The sequence below is a fragment of the Dasypus novemcinctus genome, chromosome 2 (genome assembly GCF_030445035.2).
Source record: "Dasypus novemcinctus isolate mDasNov1 chromosome 2, mDasNov1.1.hap2, whole genome shotgun sequence".
Lineage (NCBI taxonomy): Eukaryota > Metazoa > Chordata > Mammalia > Cingulata > Dasypodidae > Dasypus > Dasypus novemcinctus.
The window spans coordinates 173,160,545-173,170,865 of NC_080674.1; the positions used below are offsets into that span (position 1 = coordinate 173,160,545).

Sequence of the window (10,321 nt, forward strand, 5' to 3'; positions counted from 1 at the left end):
AGAGAGTAACAGCTAGTTTATTAATGGGGATGCGGCTAAAATGGTAGTCTAGGTATGTAAATACCAATTGACAGAATGTGAGAGAATAATCTAGAAACTGAGTAGCACAGTAAAGCAAGAGGTGAATGTGAATTGTGGTTGATGGTGCAGATTCAAGAGGGTCCTTTGTGAGCTTGAGCAAATGTACATCATTACTGCAGGGTGTTGGGAATGTGGAGAAGCATGGGAAAAATACAGCTTGAGTGACCTATGAACTATGATTAGCAGTAATAATATAATATTCTTGCATTTTTGTGAAAGATGTACTGTGTTGATAATGGGGCAGTATGGAAAATGTGAGCCAATTATATACTATGGACATGGTAACAATCGGGTGATATTAGCTTATCAGCAGCAAATGTTCCACCATAGTGTGGTGTGTTGATGGAGGGGTGTGGTTTGGGAATTCTGCATATGTGCATGATTGTTTTATAAGTTTACAACTTCTGTCATAAAAAATATATTTAAAAAATAATGGGAGGGGGAACACACCAAATGTAAGATAAGAACTGTGATTAATAGTAAGATTTTGACAATACTCTTTCACAATTTGTAACCAGTGTCTCACGACAATACAAGGTGTTGGTGGAGGGTTGATGTATGGGACCCTTGTATGATGTTATGCATGTTTGCTTTGTAAGTTCACAACTTTTACTATACACTTAATTACTTATGTATGTTCATATAAAAATGATATAAAGATAATAATAACAGGTTGGTCGGGGGAAAAGTACTTTGGTTAGTAGTAATATTTTGACATTGTTCTTTAACCATTAGTTAAAAAGGTTTAACAACAATGCAAGTTATTGGTGGTAGGGCGAGTTATGAGAATCCTGTATGATGTTATATATATTTGTTTTGTAAGTTCACAACTATTATCATACACTTATTGTTTATGTATGAGTGATATACTTCAATAAATTAAAAATAGCTAAAAATAATAATAATAAAAGTAAACAAAATGAGAGAGATGGAAGTAAGGGATAGAGTGTGTGCTCATGAGAAATGGTGGAGTATTATTATGATAAAATTAGGAATGCTGAAATCAGGTTTATTGCTTGAGGCCTGGGAAATCCCCAGATTCACCACTGGTATCCCTCCCCAGTTCTGTCCATTTTAACTTTTAGATCAGTGGTTGAAAACACACATAGCAATAGGGCATGTAGTTTATATAAATAAATAAATTGCTGGAGATTGAATCATGTCCCCTACAAAAGGCTTGTTCAAGTCCTGGTCCTGTGGGTGTGAACCTCCAGGTAAACAGGACTTTAAAGACGTTATTAGTGAAGCTGTGCTCAGAATGAATGTGAGCCTTTTTCCAATATGGCTTAGTCTTTATAAACAAAGGAAATTGGACTGGGAAGGAGAAGCCTTGGGGAGCAGTAATAGCTGGAAGGGAACGGAACCAAGAAGAGAAAGGAGAAGCTATCACTATGTGCAATGCCATATAATGGAAAGACCAAGGAACCATCTTCTGGCTAGCCAGAAAATACCCACTCTGAAAGCCTGGGAGCCAATAAATTCCTGTTGCTAAGGCAACCCATTGTATGGTATTTGTTTTAGGAGCTAGGAAACTAAAACAAAATATGCCTAGTGGTAACTTGAGTAAATAAAAGTCAAAGGCTCCAACCAAAGGGGACTGCTACTGTTCAGTTCGAGTCCAATGCTGCCAAACAAGAAAGTGTATACAGAAATATGAATTTCTATGTGAAATTTCTCAGTATTCATTTCCTATGCTGCCAGAAGAAATTACCATGAACTTAGAGGCTTACAATAGCACCCATTTATTATATCACAGTTCTGTAGTTCAGAATTCCAGATTGTGATTCAACTGGGTTCTCTGCTTATAGACTCTCAAATCTGAAATCAAAATGTCATCAAGGCTACATTTCTTTTAGGAATCTTCGATGATAAATCTGCTTCCAAGCTCTTTCTGGTTGTTGTCTAAATTCCCGGCAGTTGTAGGATGAAGTCCCTATTTCCTTGCTGGCTGGCAGTGGGGACTAGTCTTTGATACAAGACTTGCCCACATTCCATCTCAAGCTTTCCACATGCCATCACCTAAGCAATGCAGGTTGAGTCCCTCTAATGACTCAAAACTCTCCAAAATCCCCTCTGCTCCATCTCCTCCAGCCACAGAAAATTCTTGTGTGATTAAAATGGGCTTACCCAGAATATCCAGGAAAATCTCTCTATCTTAAGATCTAGTCCATAATATTAATTACATCTGAAAAGTCCCTTTGCCAGGTAACATAACATATTCTCAGGTTCAAGGAATTAGGGTGATGACATCTTTGAGAAGACACAATTCTGCCTACTACAATTCTGGATTTAAAATACAGGCAAATAACCATTAATACTACTTGGGCCACATAAAACATGCCTTTGGAGCACATCTTGACTCAGAGACAAAATTTTTTTAAATTTCTACATTAGGAGATAAATGTTATCAACAAGACTGATCTTTTGTTCTTACATTAAGTGTCACAAAGGTAATATAGACCTTAGAAGAAACTGGATATTCAATTTTATAGTCTTTGCTCCTAAATGCAAAGTTGAGTTATACATATAAGTCAAAATCATTTAGCCTGGACTTTTTACATACTTGAATATTTAATAATATTTATTTACAACATTTTCCCTTTTGTTACACTATTAGAGTCCTTAGTATTTTGTACATTGGTTTGAAGACAGTTTAAATAATTTATTTACTTGCTAGCCTTGATTTATATCACTCTACTAGTCAATTTTACTGGGTAAAAAGACAGGACCAATATTAACCCACAGAGTAATTTGGCATTAATTTACCTTCATTAATTGTATGGTAAATTGCACCAGGAAAACATATTAAATTATATTACCCTTAAAAACCTTCCTTAACATTTTACTTATGTTTTATATCTTCAAACTAAATTTTAATGTATTTTTGGAATGCTGATAATTTAAAATGCAGAATTATAAGAATGGGGAAGGCCAGCAAAAGAATTACATCTCTTCACCAATTTGTCCTTACCATGGACAGCTACCTTTAAACATCTCTTAATTTAATGGAAGGAAGGTGTATTGGTTAGCCAAAGGGGTGCTGATGCAAAGTACTAGAAATCTGTCGGTTTTATAAAGGGTATTTATTTGGGGTACAAGCTTACAGTTACAAGACCCTAAAGAGTCCAATTCAAGTCACCATCAGAGATACTTTAACACCCAAAATCTGTTGCCACATGTTGATGCAAGATGGCTGCTGATATCTGTGAGGGTTCAGCCTTCCTCTTTCCTCTTAAGGCTCCATGGGTTCACTTGTTCTGATCTCAGCTATAGGTTGGCATAGGGCTCATCTCTTTCCAGGATTTGTTTCTTTCTGGGCTCAGCTGCTCTGGTCTCTTCACAAGGCCAGCTGAAAACTATTAGGCTCATGTCTCTTCCTTGGGCCTCGGGATCCTCTGTATACCTTCTCTGTGTATCTAATTCTCTGTGTAAGAGTTTATTTTATCATCCCAACAAGAGGGTAGGGACTCATGCCCTAATGATGTGGTCAAAGCAAAGCCCTAATTGTAATATAATTTAATCAAAGGCATCTCAGCTGAATCTAATACAATCAAAGGTTTATCATGCCCAGAGGAACAGACCAGTTTACAAACATAGTCTATATCTCATTTTTGGAATTTATAAATAATATCAAACTGCCACAGAAGGCAATTCAATTTAGTAGCTGACAGTCTAGTTTTCAGAGAAAGATAAATAGGGGTTTGAGTTGGGGTTAAGGTACTATCTAGTTGGCTAACTGGACAAAATGCTAACATCTCTGAGTCTCTGTTTTCTCCTTTGTAAAATGGTTTGTAAAATAATGTTACCAATCTCTCATATGGGGTTGTGAGGATTAAGTAACTCATGTGAAGTGCATGGACAATGAATGGCACTTTGTATAATTTCAGCAAGAAATGAATAATTCCGATATTAGCTCAGATCATATGCTTGGTTCAGACAGACATCACTCAGCTTACTAGCTCTCCTTGAGGCAAATTTCTCCTAATTTATTAATTGCTTATCTAACTTATAATTTACTCTTAAAAATTCAACCTGCTATTATTATTAATAAAAATTGTCACTTTTGAGTACTGGCACATTTCTAGATACTGAGTTAAGGGCCTTTGTATTATTGCGTTTATGATTGATTTCATTAATAATGGTCACTAACAATCCATTTTCATAAATAATCAATATAAAGGACCAGTAGAATGAAAAAAATGATACAATGTGAAATGAAAAATACTAAGTTGCATGTAAATATAGCTATATAAAATATAAATGAATTTTGACAAGACCTAAAGGTAAATAAAAATAATTTGTTAAGGATTATAGGTAGACTAGGTTCCTTTATTAGTAGCAGTATATCATATGTTCAATTAAAAAATCAATTCTAAAACTCCATAAGAATTGGCACAGGCATTTAACAAACATATACAGATGTGTCATAAATTTTCAGAAGGACCTGTAAATTAGAAATATAGACTTTAGCGATCACCTGGCCAGGTGGTTTTCACATAATGCTCAGAGGAGCCGCAGGTGTTCCATGAAAGTGCTTTGAGTATAATTACATGACCTGGGTGCTACGACATAGAGAACAAGCAGGCTGAGGTCCAGGTCTCGCCACCTCTGGTTTCATTAATATAGCTTCACTTCTATTTGTTTTCTATATTTATTTATTGCATTATAAGAAATGTGTTAACTGCTTAAGAAAACAAGCGAATAAGTAAAAATCTCCTCATGTGGAAGGGACAGTCATGATCTCCAACTAATCTACTTGCTCCCCTACATTTCTCAAAATTATATGAGGCAGTGTCTTGACCTGATCAACGATATGTGAGCAGAAGTGATAAGCCTCACTTCTGGGATTAGGCAATAAAAGTATATATGCAGTTCTCCAATCTCTCTGATCTACTGATGAGGTAATTGAGGAAGCATCATGTTCACATGGCTCAGCTCTAAGAGATTGGAGCTTCCATCATCCTGGGTCTCTGAGTGATTATGTGGAGCAGAACCTCAGGCCCACTTCCATGGAACACAAAAAATGAGTGAAAAATGAACTTTGTTGATGTGTTAATGGAGTTATTTGTATTTCTGGGTAATTTACTGTGCTAGAGTTCGCCAAGACCACCCTCAAGTTCAAACACTTGCTGGATGGGCTCACAGAACTCAGAAAAGCTGTTATACTCATTCTTACAGTTTATTACAGAGAAAGTACACAGAATAAAATCAATAAAGGTAAAAGGAATAAAACTGGAATCCAAGGGAGAACAAGTATGAGCTTCCAAGTGTCCTCATTCAGTGGAGTCATATGTACAGTGATGAATTCTTACAGCAATTATATATGAAAATATACAAGGAATACCACCAACCAGGGAAGCTTACTCAATCCCAGGTGTTTAGGATTTTTATTGGGAAGGCCAGTCATATATGCATGAATGTCAAAATGGCTGATCTTAGTTACCAATCTCCAGTCCCTCCTGAGGTCAAACTGACACAGCATGGTCCAAAGACCCCACCATAATCACATGGATATTTGGATGGGTCCAAATCCTCAGGAATATGAACACACTCTTATCAAACAAAATATCCCAAGGACTCAGAATTTATCTCCCAGTAGCCAAATTCCTTGCTTTGGAATATATAGGGTTTGAGCTCCCCAAACCTGCAGAGTTAACCCTTTACTGAAACCTGACCTCTCCTTTCCAGTGCACCTCATTTTAAAGATGAGGGGAAAGGATGGCAAATAGTGGAGGTGAGTAGATCACGATTATTCAGGTCTGAACTGAAACCCAGGTTTTCTAACTCTCTAATGCAAAGCTCTCTCTATGCAAATCTACTGTCACGTTATTGACCACAAAAGAATCATAAACCATGGGATTTAAAGATCATCTATTCCAAACTCCTATAAATTCGACATGGTAGAAGACCATCCAGATATTGCTGAAAACCAGTGATGGAGTTCTCAACATTTCCAGTGTGGGCCCATTTCTAATTCCTAGCTCTGATTATTAACAATTCCTTTTCAAAGGACACAGAATTGTAAATACTGTAACAAAGAGAATGAAGATCCATACAATAATTACTATGTGATAAACAATGGAATTAATGCAAAAAAAAAAAAAACATATATAAGCACCAATGAGCAAACAGAGATATAGTCCCTGCCTCATTCTCATATTCATGAAATACTCATAAATGTAACTCTTGGATCACAAATTTTGATAAGTTCTGTGAACAAAAAAATCACACTGTATTATGTGGGATATAAACAGGGGATATAATTAAGACTGAGAACTCATACAGGGTAGAAAAAGAGAGAAGTAGCAAGTGTAACATGCTCATTTCTGGTTTACCCACCTCAATAGATTAAAGTATCATTGGCTAGAACCACTAGAAGACCTTGTTTGGGGAAGTGAAGGTAATCGGATGAAGACATCATGAGCTCAATTTCAGAACATCTGGAGTTAGAGATATCAATGTAACATCCAAGCATAAAAGGATGTATGAGAATTTCAGGAGTCTTCAAAGGAGTATTTCTATACAAAACTTCAAAAAGGACTAAGCTGGGGAGTGGCAGCATATTTGTTCAGCTGGGAGCCCAGACCCTTCCAGCCGATTCATGTTTCAGTTACTGGCAGTATAGGCAGACGGCTGCTGCTAAAGTCTGGCAGCTGGTGCTCCCATCCCCTCTCCTCTGACATTGGCCAGATGATGCCATTCTGTCAGGGATCTTTATTAGAAAATAACCCTGTCAGTAGGAGGCCTTAAAGGGACACTGGGGTCAGTCAGTACAGGTGGCTGAGCTTCTAATCCACACCCTTCTCCGGTCATCCCTCAGGCCAGGTATGCTTCAATACGAAATAAAGTACTCCCCTATGATTTTAGAATTCACCCAAAGAATTACAGCATCCTGCATGGTGTGGCAGCACAAGCTTAGTCCTTTTGAAAAGCCCTAGAAAAACTCCTCAGATAGCATTCTTTGTCAATCCCTTATGATTTTCAATTTTTAAGGGAAAAAAAAAGCCTCTTAAATGTTTGCAATTTAAATATTTAGAGGGTAATCACCAACCCGTGGAATCTGAATTGATAGAGTGGCAAAAGTTACGTGGCTTAAGTGTCCCAACAAGCCTGTGTTTTGGAAACTGGTTTTCAGGGCCTTGCTGAAAACCATGAGCTAGTGAGGTGATCATTCCGGGTCTCAGTGTCATCTGTAAAGCTGGGCTACTGCCTGCTTCTTAGGGTTGCTGGGTTGCCTCTAGATAATATAAGTGATTATTTATGTAAAGCATTTGGAAGCTTAATACATTTATAATCCTTATTATTTTTATACTGATATATTTCTGCCTGATGTCATTAAAAATAATAGATGCCATTTCGCAAGCGTACTGTATACGAGGAACTCTTCTACGTGCTTTATGAATATCAATTCATTTAATGTTCACAAAAATCTATGGGGTGTTTACTACTAATGGCCTCATTTCTTTCAGATGAGAACACAGAAGCCCAGAGAGTTTAGTAACTTGCTCAGTGTTGCATAGCTTATGAAGACAGTGTGATTTGAGCCTCTAAGCAGTCAGCTTTCAGAATTCACATTTTTATCCATCAAGATTCAATGCCAAGATTTGAAAGCCAGAGTGTAATTAAAAGGGAGATGTACCTATGTACTGCACACCTCTTTTTCTAGGGTCATTGCTAATGCTTGAAAATGGATCTATTAATAAAAAGTGTATCCTTTCTTAGCTGGGCTTGATGAGCAGAAGTCAGTGTTGTAGACAGCAATCTCTTGGGAAGATTATCAGGCAGGATGAATATTTTGACTAGCTAAGGACAAGCTGATGGCTGAGAGGTATAATTAAATGCATAATGAACTATAAATTACATTATTTATATTTTTCCCATGTGTCACCACAGTCTTAACAGTCATAGAAGAAATCCCTGCATTTATATTATCAACCATAATCTTCATCCACCACCCAAATCACTGTTATACATTCCCTATATTATTTACAGACTATAGTTAGCAATATTGTAATATTCTTGTAGCAAAAGCAACAAAGATACTATATTAATGCTAAACAGTCCCCAAAAAAAAGAATATGGGGTTTGGTTTTGTGAGATAGGAACGTGATTTAGCATTTTTTTCTTTTACATTTTTTTCCTTAGTAAGGAGACCTTGACTATATCATTTAACTAATCAGTGTTCATCTGTGTGTCTTTCTGAATACTAGCAGAACAATTGAGTTTGTTGCTGGAATTAGATGAGATAAAAAGTGCCTGGGTGGAACTTTTTAGGAGTAATACATCCATAACTTGTTGAGCTTCCGTTTGCCTGTTATTTTCTTTTTTATATTTGATACAGAGTTTGAATTTAAAAACAACAACAACAACAACATATTGAACTAGCCAAGCAAACTGTGCTCTAGTTCCAGCATTTTCCCTAAGTAGCTGTATAACACTGCATATCATATAGCCTATCCCTACCTCAGGATCCTCAACTAAATGAGAACTTGCGTACAGGATCTTGGCAGATAAAATTAGACCAATGGTCTCTAAAGATTACCCCAGCCCTAATTCACCTGTATTACTGTATTAAAATCTTTAGCTATGAAGGACCACCAGCAACATATTTTGATCTTACTTAATTTTTAAAATTAAAAATTTTATTAAACTTAATTAATGCTTATTATAGTACTCAATTCAAGAAAATGGAATAGTTATAATTTTGATCCAGACTGGAGAATCAAGACACCTGAGTTGCAGTTTGTGAACTACCACTGGCTGTAGGCATCTTGGGTCAGCCCATTCTTCACTGTGAAACTCAGTGTCCTGACTAATGAACTGTGATGTTCATTTCCTTACACGATATTTTATTCATAGTCCAGTTTTATTCAGATCAATAAATCTTTCGTGAAAGTTTGTTATAATCTATTTAACCATTTATGAAAATCACCAAAAAAAATCCATTGCCTTCTAAAGAAGCAAAGCTGTAAGATACTCAGCTGGTGATATTATATAGGACAAATCTACCATTAATAGAGAGGAAGCTTCTGTGGATCGCCTCTTTCTAAAGACACATGGCTAAGTGGTGGCTAAAAGTTCCAGGATTGAGCATCCTGTCTTTCTGCTTTGTCTGGTTGGGAAAATTTCAGCTACTAGTAATTAGCACCCTCTAGGCATCTATTTCCCTGGGGGAAAAAAATACATAAGCCATAGAAAGATTAAACCTAATTATTATGCTTTCCATTTCTGGGGCAAGGCCTTTTCATAAATAATTAGGTCTTAGTGTAAAATTGGCAAACTTGAAGAATTGGTCCTATCATTCATAATAATGAGTAGATTTATATCCCACAAGCTCATTAGCTACAGAAGGCTAATTATGACTTTAACCAAAAACACCACTACATGAATTGCTTGCTGAGGTAATCATAGCACTGTGGCTATGAATACACACCTCACGAAATGAACACCTTTTCAAGACCCCAAGCGTAACAGTGAGGTAGTTTCTGCAGCAAAAGTTCACAGCTCTTTAAGACAGGGTCCTCAGAGAAAGTCAGGTTTCTGTATTCCTGAGGATGTAGGTACTCAAAACATGTGAATGGAAATTGTGGCAGAATAAAATAGCAGAAGGGACAGTGGGCAAGAATGAAAAAGATTTCAAATTTAATTCTGGCTGAAAATGTCCCCCTTTCAGCCTCATTTATTCCTTTTTAAAATGAGGTCATTTGGACCAGATATGTTCTAAAGTCCATTTCTAATCCCTGCATACAATGGAAGAGAACCAGGCATTATCACCTGCCTGATAAAAATTCACTTATTTTGTTTTATTTAGTTTATATATACACAGCACTTAGAATATGTCAGGCATAGTTAAGCTCTTTACAGCTATCATGTTATTTAACCCCCATAGCAATGCCTTGAAGTAAGTAGTACTATTATACTAATTTACAGATGAGGAAACTGAACTATAGAGAAAGGTTAAACAATTGGCGCATTGCCACACTGCTAGTGATCCTGAATCTGTCCTGCATACCATGATGGCAAGCTACAAGTTCTTCACAATCAAACGCTAATCAAAGCCAAATTCTCGTCACAGCCAAATGGTGATCCATGCCTTAATTTATTTTAATTGCAATCTATATGCACTTTTTCTGAAATGCCTGCCTGAAGAGTGGTTAGTTTGGTAGCTTGTGTGATGTGATGTTTTTTCTTTATTTCCCAAAGATAATCATCAGTATTTTAAATCACAGTATTGATATAT

General features: G+C 36.5%; 1 pseudogene; it reads right to left on the reverse strand.

The window, feature by feature from the left end:
- The window catches only part of LOC101411839 (general transcription factor II-I pseudogene), a 108,803-nt pseudogene extending 101,550 nt beyond the window's left edge, over positions 1-7,253 (reverse strand).
- Positions 7,254-10,321: the final 3,068 nt, after the last annotated feature.